At 44.4% G+C, this 15,599-nt stretch overlaps 1 long non-coding RNA gene across 2 annotated transcripts; it reads left to right on the plus strand.

Moving 5' to 3' along the window:
• Nucleotides 1-6,076, plus strand: LOC112800229 (uncharacterized). Of its 2 annotated transcripts, none has more exons than XR_011861818.1 (2): nucleotides 1-2,757; nucleotides 3,035-6,076. It is a non-coding gene; the product is annotated as an uncharacterized lncRNA (long non-coding RNA). The 2 variants fall into 2 exon arrangements; XR_003818416.2 differs by having other exon boundaries at nucleotides 3,134-6,076.
• Nucleotides 6,077-15,599: the final 9,523 nt, after the last annotated feature.

Consider the following 15,599-nt stretch of genomic DNA (forward strand, 5'->3'; position numbering starts at 1 on the left):
TTTAAAGCTGCTTCTGAAGGAATAGTTCACGAGCACAAGTAAATAATATTCAAACACATTACAAGAAAAACAGTGTGACGAATTATTTGAAAAAGTTGTTCATGATTGGAAGAAATAGAATGCTCTCTAAACCCTAAGGCGACAGCAGAGGAAAAATCTTCTCAAGAAAAGGACCAACTATAGAGAAGTGTCAAGAAAGCTAAACCCAATGGGGATGAAATCCTGCCAGATGCAGAGGAGGTTCCACGCAACAAAAAAGGTGTCACTACGATGGTGATGGATAATGTTGGTGAACGGCAGAGCCAACCCCCTCCTGCACTGAGGAGTCAATCGAATTTTGTACCGACGGGTGAGGTAGCATCAGGAACGACAAGAAGCTGTTCTTATAAGGATAGTCTGATGTTAGGGGGAGCCGAGATGGATTTATTTCCGGTAGAGATTGTTCAATTGGTGGCTGAGGATTATTCTCTGGATGAGGTTGTGGAATTAACCAAGGAGGAAGCAGCCCCCTTCAATCCAAAATCAGTAGTTGAAGTGTCCTTGGAAGAATACGACACACGGTGCAAGCTTTGGAAGTTTTCCTTAATTGTCAAACTTCTGTGAAAAAGCTTGGGGTTCCACGCTATGGATGCCTGGATTCCACGGGTATGGGCCATGAAGGGTGAAGTCAAAATCATTGACTTAACTGGGAATTTTTTTCCTAGTTCGGTTCCTAGACGAGGAAGATTATCGACACGCTCTGTTCGAAGTCCCTTGGCAAGCTACTGGCCATTATCTCTTGGTACAAAGATAGAGGCCATTCTTTAACCCTTGTGCTAATGATTTTCAAATAATTGCATTGTGGGTGCGGATTCCAGATTTACCTGTGGAATTGTGCACTCAACCGTTCTTATGGAGAGTAGGGGAAAAGATAGGTTCTATGCTCAAAATTGACCAAACCACGTCAATTCACTCGAGAAAAAAATTTGTGCGGCTATGTGTTGAGATTGACTTACGGCGTAAACTTGTTCCGGTCATTGAAGTATTAGGCCGAGAGTTCAGGATATAGTATAAGGGCTTGCATTTGATATGTTTTGGGTGTGGAAGGCATGGTCATAGGAGGAATGTCCTGATGGAGGAGTCACAAACACCAAGATGCAGCCGCAAGCGGCAATGACTGAGACTGTTCCGATGGTTAAAGCAAATGGGAAAGGTTTAGATGCAGCTAATATGGCTCCGGATAATTCAGAAGTGGTTCCCGAAGAAATGGGGATTGTGACAGAGGTGCAAACGAAGTCCACAGTAAGGGTTGATGAGAATGTTAGAAATCAAACCACTTCTTTGAGCCTTGGATGCTTGTGAGCAAGAACCAACGTAGAGGAGCTCGCACTAAGCAAGGAAGTGGGCCAGGGCCCAAAGTGCAAGTTCAACTAGGCTCACGTTTCAACTTGTTGGGCAATGAGGAACCCAAAGACTCAATAACTCCTGATTTGAGCAACATAGCCTCAACTCACACGCCCAAACATTTTGAAGGAAATGAGGAGAAATTGAAACTTTCGTCTCAGGAGGGAAGAAGTAAGAAAACCCAAACTGGAAAGACTCCTTCCATTCTAAAGTCTAATCTGTTTGTTGTCCAGAGCAAAGGGGGTGTAAAAAACGCGAATGGAAAGGAAGAAAGTAGGGAGTCGAAGTTTTGAAGCAATGGTGAATAAGGGGAAAGAAGTAGACTCCTCTCCTAGTCCTGTGGCAAAAAATCGGAAGGAAGATGATTACTGGCACTCAATTAATTTGATTAAAAAGGCACAAAGCACAATTCATGACTGGAGGTGACAAGCTGGGCTTGGAAGGGCTTCCCTATGTTCAAGCATATCTTCCTTCGAAGGAGGATATCAGGCCTGCAAATAAAGTAAATCGCAATATGGGAGACATGGGTACAACATCAAATCCACCGGACCCCGGAGCAATGGTTGATGCACACTCTCCTGTGGTTTCTATTTCGGTTTCTCCCTGGTGGAGCAAGCTTCAGCAGGTATGGGGGTGGATGATCCCACTCCTGTGTAATAGCTGGTTTCAGTCTTTTCTTATTGTGTTTCCTGTCTTCTTCCGTTGTTGTTGTTTATTATGAATATAATAATGTAGAACTGCAAAGGTGTAGGATATAAATGTTTTTCCAGGTTGGTTAAGGATTTATGTGGTCGTTATCACTCTAATATACTCTATTTACTGGAGACTCATATCTCTGGAACAAAGGTAACGAACATTGCTCGAAAGTTTGGTTTCTCTTCTTGGCATCTAGTGGAAGGTGTTGGCTTCTCTGGAGGTATTTGGGTGTTGTGGAATGATACATTTTGGTGTATTGAGGTTCTGGAATCGCATAGGCAATTTGTCCACCTGAGGGTAGCTTGTCAAAACGAGCTTCCTTAGTTTCTAACTGTTGTCTACGAATCTCCCTATATTGCTCTGTGAGCTGATCTTTGGTATAATATTCGAAGATTGGCAGGTCTCATTCAGGGCGATTGGTGTGTGGGTGGCAACTTTAATTGTGTGCTTACGAGTGCATACATTTGGGGGTTTCAACTTATCCAGAGATCATCATCGTTTTGCCGCTTGTCTTCTTGATTCCGGGTTGCACGATATTGGGTTCCAAGGGCAACCCTTTACTTGGCAGCGGGGGACTATTCGGAGGAGACTGGATAGGTATGTGGCAAATAACTCATGGTCTCTGTGGTTATCGCAGGCTCTGGTGAAGCACCTGCCCACTTAACTTGGATTATCATGGTAATTCTTTTGTTAAACCTTTATTTCTTAGCTCCTTGGCTTGTTCATAAGGATTTTCATGCACTATTGATTAATAATTGGCGTACTGATAACCTGCTAGAGGATAATATTTCATCTTTCATGTCCGCTGCAATAATTTGGAATAATGAAGTATTTGGTAATATTGCAAAGGGAAAATCTTTCATTTTAGCCGGGCTTTATTGTATTTCTGCAAATCTTTCTTTTGAGCCAAATCCTTTCCTTGAGGATCTTCAATCGTGTTTATGGAAGGAATTAGAAGATTTGCTCATTCAAGAAGAAATATACTAGAAGAAATGTTCATGATGTAAGTGGTTAAATTATAAAGACATGAACACCTCCTATTTTCATGGTGCAGCCACTTCAAGAAAGAGACGAAATAGAGTAAGTATGATGAAAGACCAAGCAGGAGTCTGGATTGAGCAGGATCAACAGTTGCAAGATCATAGCCTTAATTTTTTTCAGAACCTCTATACGGAAGATTCCGGGTATGAGAGATTAGAAGTTCCGGCATTGTTTCCAACGATTTCTAAGGAGGATATAGCAATATTGACTAAGAAGGTGACAGTTGATGATATTAGAACTTCCCTCTTTGCAATGGGGGCCTGGAAAGCTCCATGTCTTGATGGTTTGCCTCCAATGTTTTACTAAAGTAATTGGTCTTCTGTTAAAGATTCTCTAATTAGTTGGGTTAAAAGGATCTTCCAAGATCATCAACAAATTAAAGTAGTGAATAATACTTATATTTTTCATATCCCAAAGATTGATAATCCTGAGACCATAGGGCATTTCAGGCCAATTGGTTTGTGCAATGTATCATACAAACTCATTACCAAGATTGTGTCTCAACAACTGAAGGAACTCATGCCCAAGCTTATTAGCCCTGCTCAATGCAGTTTCGTTCCAGGCAGACAGAGTGCGGACAATATTTTGGTGGCACAAGAGGTCCTCTACACTATGAGAAATAAAAAGGGTGAGGGCGGATTCATGGCCATTAAAATCGATCTTGAAAAAGCATACAATCGGTTGAAATGGCAATTTATCAGAGATATTCTGCTGGAGGCCAACATTCCCAACAATTCAGCTGATTTGATCTTTCACTGTTACTCGTGAGTGGATATGCAGGTTCTTTGAAATGGGTCACTTTCAGTCTCCTTCACTCTGAGTAGAGGAATCCACCAGGGCGATCCAATTTCTCCATATCTTTTCGTTTTATGCATAGAATGCCTGTCTCAAATAACCTCAGTAGCAGTGAATAATAGAAATTGGGAGCCTATTAAGCTTAGCATGGGAGGTCCGAAACTCTCTCATCTCTGTTTTGCTGATGACATTGTTCTTTTTGGAAAAGCAACTATGGATCAAGTAGAAGTCGTGCGAGGTATGTTTGATCTTTTTTGCCGATGTTCAGGTCAAAAGGTGAATTTTGCTAAGTCTTGTGTTTTCTTTTCAAAAAATATGAGTTTCAAAAGAAAACGTAGGTTAAGTGATGCTCTTGGTATGAGACTTATGAATAACTTGGGTATGTATTTGGGTGTTCCTCTTCTTCATGCTAGAGCTCGGAAGGAAGATTTTCAATTTATCATTGATAGAATGTCGAATTGATTGAACTCTTGGAAAACTCGGAGCCTTTCTCTGTCTGGTAGATTAACGCTAGCCCAATCTGTTTTAGCGACTATTCCCTCTTATGTTATGCAAACAATGAAGCTTCCTATGAGTATTTGTGATAAAATTGATAGTATTTGTAAAAAACTGTGTGGGGTGGTACTGATTTGGAGCGAAAGCCACATTTTCTTAGTTGGGATAAACTATGCCTCCCAAAGAACCAAGGGAGTCTTGGTTTTCGGCAATGTGAAGAAGAAAGTGGATACTTTCATTGATAAGCAGGTTAAGTGAATACCGCCTAATCCGGCTTTCTTTAAATTAAACACTGATGGATCTGTCCTGCAGATTGGGAGAGCTGCTTGTGGAGGCATTATTAAGGACAGTAATGGAAATTTTATTACTTGTCTTAGTGCCAATTTGGATTATGGAACTATTACAGCAGTGGAGCTTTAGGGTGTCTTCCTGGGTATTCACCTAGCTTTAAGTCTTGGATTAGAAAGTCTTCATATTAAGGTGGATTCTTTGGCTGCAACGAAACTGTGTTCTCAGGAAGGGATTGAATGTCATTTTTTAAAGGCCATTGTCTTGGCTATCAAGGATAGGTGTGACAAATTATGTAATTGAAATTTGAATCACTAATACTATGAGGCGAATTCGTGTGCGGATGGACTTGCTAACTTTGGGCATAGCTTGATGATTGGTTGTCATGTTTTCTTTACCTTACCTTCATGTATTTTGCTTTGTTTCATTCTGATGCGATTGGCACTAGGGATGGCAACGGGTCTCTATGGGGGCGAGGACATGCCCCCCGTCCCTCGTCCTCCGCCTCTATTATCTGTCCCCGTTCCCGCCCCATCCCCACGACGGGTAATGGGGACCCTGTATCTGCCGGGAACTTGGGTATCCACAGATATTCGTGAATTTTTATAAAAAAGGAAAAAAATTGATAAAACCAAATACCATAGCAGAAATTGAAGGTAAATCATAGAGCCAGTGTTAAGTCAAAATTAGTAAATAACATTAATTGATTATTGGTAAATCAAATTGAAGGTATTCATGAAAATTGCAAAAATCTAAAGTATTATGCCAAATCTTTCCTATTAATCACTGACAGAGGCACATATATGAAATAATATTTACAGAAATGACAGAAAATCACAAATATCACATAAATCAAATTAACAAATACTCTAAGGTAGAACACAGAAATTGAAAAAAATTCACCGAAAATCATATGAATAGAAAAAAAAGAATAGCAGAAACAGCGAAGAAGAATGGCGATGCTCACTAAACATCGATGGGGCGTTGCTCCTGCTGCCACAAAGACAGCGACGGCGTGTCACTCCTGCTGTGACAAGAACGATGACAGCGCGATGCTCGCTCCTGCTGCGACAAAGGCGGTGACGGTGCGACGCTTCTGACGCAACGAAGAAGGCGACGGCGCGACTCTCTTGATGAGACGACGAAGGCGATGGTGCGACGCTCCTGACGCGTGAAGACGGCAACGACGTTCTTTGTTTTGAGGGAGGGAATCTGCGAAGGTGAGGGAGTTTAGGGGGACTGGGGGAGTGCGACGGTGAGGGGATTTGGGGGCGGTGGCCAGCAGTGAGAAATGGAAGAAGAGAGGTGGACAGTGGATTAGAGTAGTGGCTGTAGATTATGGTGGTCTAGTGGAATTTCAAAGAGAAGATGTTAGAATTCATGTCTGCAGAAATGAAATAGAGGCTAGGGTTAATGTAAGTGGAATGAAACTAATACATATATATATGAAGGATATTTTAGTAATTTCTCATAACAAAAAATATGCAGATCTCCACGGAGCAGGAACCTTTATCCTCGTCCCTATCCCGTATAATAAACGGTTCCCGTCCCCGTCACCCGCGAATGGATTTTGCCCTCCAAATTTGTCTCTCGACAGATAATTTCCTGCAAATATCCACTTCGTTAAAGAAAAATTGCCATGCCTAATTGGCACGTACCATTCGAAGATAATTACTTCTTAGTTTTGTCTTTCGTTTGAGCTTCTTTAACTCCGTTGTTAATAAAAAGAAAAGTTCACGAGCATCATAGAATATTAGAACCTTTGTGGTAGCATCATAAGTGCCAAACAAATAGAATTTTGGGATATGCTTATTAGTTATTATGGAATTATTAATACATGGCTATGTATAACCGTGGCTTTATTATCTGATGTTTATAGTTATATCTTATATGGGCTATGTTACGGTGGGTAACCGGAGATTAATAACGCGGATGGCGTTAGGCGGCCCAAGTGTGTGATGGAGGAGGACTCCGGGTAGGTCCGCGACTCGGGAGGCTCCGTCCGACTTGTGCTCGCGTGAGAATGGGGGGTGGTACCTGCAAAGACACTCCGATGCCTAAGTTAGCAAGAGTGTAAGCAGGTCTTAGAGAGTATTGGACTTAGGGATACCTGAAGGAGTGTCAGGGTATTTATGGAGGCGAGCCAATAACCACCGTTGGTGTAGTGCCATATCTTTAGGGTGGTAACCGTCCCTATTATCTTGGGGAGGTTGAGATATGGCTTTATGAGGCGGTTAGAGAGATTTTAGGGGCGGTTACTCATTTGAATGAGTGCTTATCTGCCAGCTAATCTCGCATCCGACCTCTTCTGACCAAGTCGTGGTTGATACCGACTTCTTATGTGAAGGCCGGTACTTAGCTGGGCTCTAATCCTTTGGATTAGGCCTTTTAGTTGGACCTGGGCCTTTGTATTGGACCAGGGTATGAACAGTGCCCCTACTTGAGCCCAAATTTCCTTTAAAGTTTGGGTTCAAGTATTCAACTCGGGTGCGTAGTCGACTTGTTTGAAAAGAACACGGATCTTGGGAACCGACGTGATTTTCGCGACTTTTGGTTTCTGACAGTTACGTCAATTCAAGCGTCGTGTCTGTTGAGGGATCATTTAGGGATTGAGGGCTTTGGTAACGGTGCAGTCTCATTGATGACTGCCTCGCTTTTTACCATTATGCCCCTTAGCCTTTTTTATAAATACTTTCCCTCTCTTTCCATTTTCGGTTTCTGCAATCTTTCAAACTTTCTCTTTATCTTGTTCGTATTGCATCCTTGGGTTCGAAGACTTCTGCCCTTCACCAACCTCCATTTTTGGATAAAGGTTAGTTTTGCTTTTTCCCTGTCATGCTTTATGTTTGCATGTTTTGTTTTGCGAGTAGATAGGTTGACCTGTAGATTCTAGTTTCGAATTTCTCTTCTTTAGTGGCCGTATTTTTTGATTTTCTTTTTTCTTTTTCCTTTTTGTAGGTTTTCTGCCACTTTCTTCTTTGTAAAAAAAATGGCTTCTGTAGACATTCTTTCTCAGTGGGTTGACGATACGGTCCTTGGGGAGGAACCGTTGGTTGACGCTGAGTTCATCACCCACCTTCGTACTCATCACAGGCTCTGTACTTCGGATGAGGACGAGCCCAAATATGAACTGATAATCCCGGGTCCTGAAGACCGGGTCTGTTTTGGGAGAGTTGATGAGGCGGCCCCTCACTTTTTCTTTATGTATGAATGCATGATCACCCGTTTGGGTGTTTTTCTTCCTTTCTCGGATTTTGAGATATCCGTTTTGCACCACTGTAAGGTTGCCCCTACTCAACTCCATCCCAATTCCTGGGGTTTCTTGAAGATTTACCAGTTTATAAGCCACGCTCTGGACTTTCCGACTTCCTTGAGAATCTTCTTTTATCTTTTCCATATGACTAAGCCCTTTAGTGGGCTAAATAACAAACAACAATGGGTATCCTTCCGAGCCATTCAAGGTCGGAGGATTTTCACCCTTTTTGACGAATCCTTCCACGACTTCAAAAACTTCTTTTTCAAGGTTCAAGCTGTAGAGGGTCACCACCCCTTTTTTCTGGACGAGCATTCCTCCCCTCGTTTTCCCCTTTACTGGCTGCCGGCCACCCCTTGTGAAAAGATTGGTCTAGATGACCTAGACGAGGTGGAGGCGGCCATTGTGGGGTTTTTCCGAGAAGCATGGGGGAAGACCCCATACTTAGATACGAGAAAAATCCTTCAGGGGACGTCGACTTTTGTTCAATCTTGCATAGGTAGCGCATGCATCTCCTATTTCCGAGTTTTACTATCACCGACTTGTTTTGTTTTTGCCGACTTATTTTTGCCGACTTGGGACTTAATTGTGTCTTTTGTAGATATGGCAAAAAAGAATGCTCAGGAGGCTTACCAAAGGGTCCAGGAAGCTAAGGCCAAGTCCCGGACTAGGTCCGGGGGTGGCAAGGCGGTCGTCTCTCCTCCTCCTCCTCCTCCTCCTCCTAGAAATGTTGGTACTCCCTCTCAGCCTATCCTTATCTCTTCCTCCTCGAGTTTGGCTCGACCACTCCCTTCTGCCCAATTGCTCTCCGAGCCTGAGAAGAAGAAGCGCAAGACTTCCGAGTCTGGCCCTTTTTGGGAAGGTGGTGTTAAGGCGGATGCTCAAGCATTCGTCCGAAAGAACATCTATCCTTTGATACCTATGGATGATGCTTCTGTTCGGAGCCACCTTACTGCTTTGGCCGAGGAGAGTTTTAGGGCGGCGGGAGTTTGTGGCAAACTTTCGGATATCTTCGAGAAGACTCCCCTCAGCTCCTTGGGAACTACCTCAAAGGTTGCGGAGCTGGAGGAGAGGCTTCTCATGTTTGAAAAACATGAGAGGGAGTTGAAGGCGGAGAGGGATAAGTTGAGGAAGGAGAGAGATGACCTTCGGGAGAAGGAGAGCCAGCTGCGAGCCCAATGTACTATGGAGGTGAATCTCAGGAAGGCAGCCCAGGAGAGTTACCAAAGCCTATTTAAAGATATGGTGGAGGTGAAGAAGGATTTGGTGAACTCTCGGAATGCTTATGCTGACTTGGAGGACTCTATCGCCGATGGCGCCGAGGAGTCTTGGAGAATTTTCCTTGAGCAGGTCAGGGTTATAGCCCCCGACTTGGATCTTTCTCCATTACATCCTGACAAAGTGGTGATTGACGGCGCCATTGTTGATCCTCCTGCTCCCGAGGTCCTTTCCGAGTCAGACCTAAAGACTCGGGGGCAGAGGATTATAGAGTCTCCTCCTCACTCTAAAGACGCTCCGACTTCCTCTTTGGCTCCTCCTCCCGGTCCTGGTGGTGTTCCTCCTGGTGGTGGTGATTCCTCTACTCCGTCCAAGAAATGACTTCTTTTTATTTTTGTGGCTATATGGGGGCCCGGCCTGTGGGTCCCCCCTTTTTTAAACTTCTATTTATTTGCTTGGCGGTTCGTGAACGATTTGCTTTTGGCCTTTTAAGGCCGTAAACAAAACATTCTTTTTGTTGCCCTTTCTTTTTGGATAAGGGTTTTAAACAAAATAAATGCCTTTTTTTGGATAAGGGTTTTCTTAATCGAAGTAGGTGCCCCCTTTTTTTGGATAAGGGTTTAAGTTACTTGGCGCGTGTACATGCTTTACTGTTTTGATCTTTTCGGAAAAACCTTTTGTTTAGCTTGCATTATTTTTTCGAGCCTTTTTCGTGCAAAGGTTTGTATGCAAACTTCAAACTTTTCAGGTTTTCATATCTCTTTTGTTATCCTTTATACTCAGCTTTGCTTTAGTGAGTTTCGTGACTTAGGTTATTTTTGTGATGCGTTTTTCATCTACTCGGAACTCGGTTTTCTTGTACTCGGAGTTCTTTCGAGTTTGCATTACTCGGATTTCCCTTCGACTTAAGAGTCGGACAGTTTCCGAGTTTAGTACGATCAACTTGTATAACCTCTTTACACCGACTTGTACCTCGTCGTTTCATCCTGACGACCATGTTAGGTCGGTTCATGGGATTTTCACGCTTTGTCGAGCTTAAGTCGGCGCGTTTCGTAGAAAGACTTATAAGAAATAAAGGAGGATATTTAAGAGAAATATAGTGATAAAAAAGATCTTTATTAATCGGGAAGGTACCTTTTTGCTACTAAGGGTCTTGACAGCATATTTTCCCTTAGCCTCTACTATGATGCCTCGTTAAAAACCCCTCTCCAGAAAAAACCCTTTTTGGGAAAAAATCATGAAGCTGGGAAAAGAGTACATCAGGGAGTAGAGTTCGCTTCTAGCTGTAGTACCTTTTCATATTACATGCATGCCACGACCTTGGTAACTCAGTGCCATCCAGGTCGGTTACTTTATAATAACCTTTCCCTAACACTTCTTTGATTTTGTATGGCCCTTTCCAATTTGCGGCGAGCTTTCCATCTCCTGACTTGTTGACCCCAATGTCGTTTCTGATTAGGACCAAGTCGTCTACGGCGAATGTTCTTCGAATGACTTTCTTGTTGTATCTGGTAGTTATCCTTTGTTTTAATGCCGCTTCTCTTATTTGGGCGTTCTCTTGGACTTCGGGGAGCAAGTCGAGCTCCTCTTTGTGCCCCTGTACATTTCCGACTTCATCATGGAGAATTACCCTTGGGCTTTGCTCACTGATTTCTACAGGAATCATGGCTTCTACGCCGTATACTAGTCGGAAGGGTGTTTCTCTTGTGGCGGATTGGGGGGTTGTCCTATAAGCCCACAACACTTGAGGGAGCTCTTCAGCCCAAGCTCCCTTCGCTTCCTGTAATCTTTTCTTCAAACCTGCCAGTATGACTTTGTTAGCTGCCTCGGCTTGCCCATTGGCTTGTGGGTGCTCTACCGAGGTGAATTGATGTTTGATCTTCATACTGGCTACCAGGTTTCTGAAGGTGGCGTCGGTGAATTGGGTTCCATTATCTGTGGTGATGGAATAAGGTATCCCATACCTTGTGATGATGTTTTTGTAGAGGAACCTGCGACTTCTTTGAGCGGTGATAGTGGCTAGCGGTTCTGCTTCTACCCACTTTGTGAAGTAATCTATACCCACAATTAAGTATTTAACTTGCCCTGGTGCTTGGGGAAAAGGACCTAACAGATCCATCCCCCATTTTGCGAAAGGCCAGGGGGAAGTTATACTAATGAGCTCTTCTGGTGGAGCCACGTGGAAATTTGCATGCATTTGGCATGGCTGGCATTTTTTCACAAAGTCTGTGGCATCTTTCTGCAAGGTCGGCCAATAGAATCCTGCTCGGATCACTTTTCTGGCCAGCGACCTTGCTCCGAGATGGTTTCCGCAGATCCCACTATGTACTTCCTCCAAGACCTCGGCGGTTCTTGAGGTCGGTACGCACTTTAGCAATGGTGTTGATATCCCTCTTCTGTAAAGGATATTTCTCACCAAAGTATAATATTGTGCTTCCCTTCGGATCTTTTTAGCTTCCTTCTCCTCTTTGGGGAGGATGTCGAATTTTAAATATTCGACTAAGGGATTCATCCATCCGAGGTCTAGGCCGACTACCTCAAGTATCTCTCGTTCATCTTCTGCTTTTGATACCGAGGGCTCTTGGAGGGTTTCTTGAATCAGGCTTCTGTTGTTCCCTCCGGGTTTGGTACTTGCTAACTTGGATAGGGCGTCAGCTCTGCTATTCAGATCCCGAGTTATATGCTTAACCTCGGTTTCCGCAAAGTGCCCTAGGTGTTCCAAGGTTTTTTCCAAGTATTTCTTCATATTGGGGTCCTTTGCCTGATATTCCCCACTTATTTGGGAAGTCACCACTTGTGAGTCGCTGTAGATCGTCACCTTTGCGGCGCCAACTTCTTCTGCTAATTTTAATCCTGCAATCAGGGCTTCATATTCTGCCTGATTGTTTGAAGCCGGGAAGTCAAATTTTAAGGAAACCTCTATCTGGGTTCCTTTTTCATCTACCAATATTATGTCTGCGCCGCTCCCTGTTTTGTTGGAGGATCCGTCTACATAGAGTTCTCATGTAGTCGGTTTTTCCTCTTGTTCACCTGCGTATTCTGCAATGAAGTCGGCGAGGCACTGGGCTTTAATTGCAGTTCGAGTTTCGTATCTCAAATCGAACTCGGAGAGCTCTATCGCCCATTGAACCATTCTCCCTGCAACATCCGTTTTTTGAAGGATTTGCTTCATGGGCTGGTTCGTACGGACTCTTATTGTGTGAGCCTGGAAGTAAGGTCGTAGCCTTCTTGAGGCTATTACTAAGGAGTAAGCAAACTTCTCTAGTTTGTGGTACCTTAGCTCAGGACCTTGTAGAACCTTACTGGTGAAATAGACCGGGTGTTGCCCGACCTCGTCTTCTCTGATCAGGGCTGATGAGACAGCTCTGTTTGCGACGGAGAGGTATAGGACGAGGTCTTTTCCCGGTACTGGTCGGGTCAAGATAGGAGGTTGGCTTAAGAATTTTTTGAACTCTTGGAACGCCTCCTCACATTCCGGAGTCCATTCGAATTGGCATCCCTTCCTTAATAGGGAGAATAATGGAAGGGATTTTAGTGCCGATCCTGCCAAGAATCTGGAGAGGGCTGCAAGTCGGCCATTGAGCTGTTGAACCTCTCTCAAACAAGTCGGGCTTTTCATTTCCAGGATGGCTCTGCATTTGTCGGGATTGGCTTCAATCCCTCTTTGTGTTAGCATGAACCCTAGAAATTTTCCTGCTTCTACTGCGAAGGCACATTTTGCGGGATTTAGTCTCATCCCATGCAACCTTATAGTGTCGAAGACTTGTGAGAGGTCGGTTAAGAGGTCGACTTCTTGCTTGGTTTTTACTAACATGTCGTCGACGTATACCTCCATTAGGCTCCCTAGATGGGGGAAAAACACTTTGTTCATCAGCCTCTGGTACGTGGCTCCTGCATTCTTCAATCCGAATGGCATGACCACGTAGCAATAGTTGGCTTTCGGTGTGATGAACGATGTCTTCTCCTGGTCGGGTTCGTGCATCGGGATTTGGTTGTATCCCGAGTAGGCGTCCATGAATGATAGGTATTGGTACCCTGAGCTGGAGTCCACCAGGGTATCAATACTTGGTAGGGGATAAGGGTCCTTAGGACATGCCTTATTCAGGTCGGTATAGTCGACGCACATTCTCCATTTACCATTTTGTTTTTTGACTAGCACTACATTGGCTAGCCATGTCGGGTATTTGACTTCTCTGATAAAGCCGGCTTCCAGGAGCGCCTGTACTTGCTCTTCCACTATGGAGGCCCTCTCTGGGCCGAGCTTGCGTCTCCTTTGCTGTACAGGTCGGGATCCTGAGTAAACCGAGAGCCTATGGGACATGAGCTCGGGATCAATCCCGGGCATGTCGGAGGCCTTCCAGGCGAAGAGGTCGGAATTAGCTCTTAGGAGTTCACCCAACCTTTGTTTCAGGGTTTCCCCTAGATTGGCTCCTATGTAAGTGTTTTTTCCTTCCTCCTTACCGATTTATATCTCCTCGGTTTTTCCTCCCGGTTGGGGTCGTAGCTCTTCTCTGGTCCTTGCACCACCTAATTCTATGGTGTGGACTTCTTTGCCCTTCCCTCTCAGATTCAGGCTTTCGTTGTAGCACTTCCTTGCCAATTTTTGATCTCCCCTCACCGTTGCTATTCCTCCTGGAGTCGGGAATTTCATGCAGAGGTGAGGAGTGGATACCACTGCTCCGAGTCGATTAAGGGTAGTTCTGCCAATTAAGGCATTGTAAGCTGACCCTTCATCGATGACTATGAAGTCTATGCTCAGAGTCCTTGATTTCTCCCCCTTTCCGAAAGTTGTGTGAAGGGGCAAAAATCCCAGTGGTTTTATTGGCGTATCCCCTAACCCATATAGGGTGTCGGGGTAAGCTCTCAACTTTTTTTCATCTAACCCTAGCTTGTCGAAGGCGGGCTTGAAAAGGATGTCCGCCGAGCTTCCTTGATCTACTAGGGTTCTGTGGAGATGGGCGTTGGCTAGGATCATGGTTATCACCACGGGATCATCATGCCCGGGAATTACCCCTTGTCCATCTTCTTTTGTGAATGATATAGTGGGGAGGTCGGGTGTCTCATCCCCGACCTGGTAGACTCTTTTGAGATGTCTTTTGCGAGAAGATTTAGTGATTCCCCCCCCCCCCGCAAATCCTCCTGAGATCATATGGATATGTCTCTCAGGAGTCTGTGGCGGTGGGTCTCTTCTGTCCATATCGTCTCGCTTTCTTTTTCCATGGGTGTCCGACCTCTCCATGAGATATCTGTCAAGCCGACCTTCTCTAGCCAGTTTTTCTATCACATTTTTGAGGTCGTAACAGTCGTTGGTGGAGTGACCATATATTTTATGGTACTCGCAATATTCGCCGCGACTTCCCCCTTTTTTATTTTTAATAGGTCTTGGGGGTGGCAGCCTTTCAGTGTTGCAAATTTCTCTGTATACATCCACTATGGAAGTCTTTAGAGGAGTATAAGAGTGATATTTTCTGGGCCTTTCGAGACCGGGTTCTTCCTTTTTCCTGACTTCCCTCTCTCTTTCCCTAGAGGAGGAAGTAGGTCCAGGTCGTGAACTCAAGTCTCTTAGTCTTGCATTCTCTTCCATATTGATGTACTTCTCGGCCCTTTCTTGTACATCACTTAGAGAAACGGGATGTCTTTTAGATATGGACTGTGAGAAGGGGCCTTCTCTAAGTCCATTGACTAACCCCATTATTACTGCCTCTGTGGGCAGGTCTTGGATCTCTAAACATGCCTTATTGAACCTTTCCATATAGGCTCGTAAAGACTCTCCGACCTCCTGTTTTATTCCCAGGAGGCTCGGGGCATGTTTAACCTTGTCTTTTTGGATGGAGAACCTCATCAAGAATTTCCTTGAGAGGTCTTCAAAACTAGTGATGGATCTTGGGGGGAGGCTATCGAACCACTTCATTGCTGCTTTTGATAAAGTGGTCGGGAAAGCCTTGCATCTCGTAGCGTCGGAGGCATCGGCTAGATACATCCGACTTTTAAAGTTGCTGAGATGGTGCTTGGGATCTGTAGTTCCATCATAGAGGTCCATATCAGGGCTTTTGAAGTTCCCTGGAACTTTTGCCCTCATTATGTCCTCGCTGAAGGGATCTTCTCCGCCCGGGAGTCGATCTTCCCCTTCATCGCGGGAGTTCTTGAGGGAGGATTCTAGCTGCAAGAGTTTTCTTTCCAACTCTTTTCGCCGTTCCATCTCCTCTTTGAGGTACCTTTCGGTTTCCTTTTGCCTCTCCCGCTCTTGTTCCAATTGCTCCAGGCGGCTATGAACCAATCCCATCAGTTCAGTTATGTGAGGCGGTGCGCCTTTTTCTGATTCACGCCCATCTGAGGAATTTACCTTCGGATTCTTTACTCCAGAGGTGCCCTCTCTGTGTTGATCATCGTCTTCATTGCCATTGCCCATGTCTAGATTCTCTTGTTCAGA

The sequence above is a fragment of the Arachis hypogaea genome, chromosome 5 (genome assembly GCF_003086295.3).
Source record: "Arachis hypogaea cultivar Tifrunner chromosome 5, arahy.Tifrunner.gnm2.J5K5, whole genome shotgun sequence".
In the NCBI taxonomy this organism is placed as follows: Eukaryota; Viridiplantae; Streptophyta; class Magnoliopsida; order Fabales; family Fabaceae; genus Arachis; species Arachis hypogaea.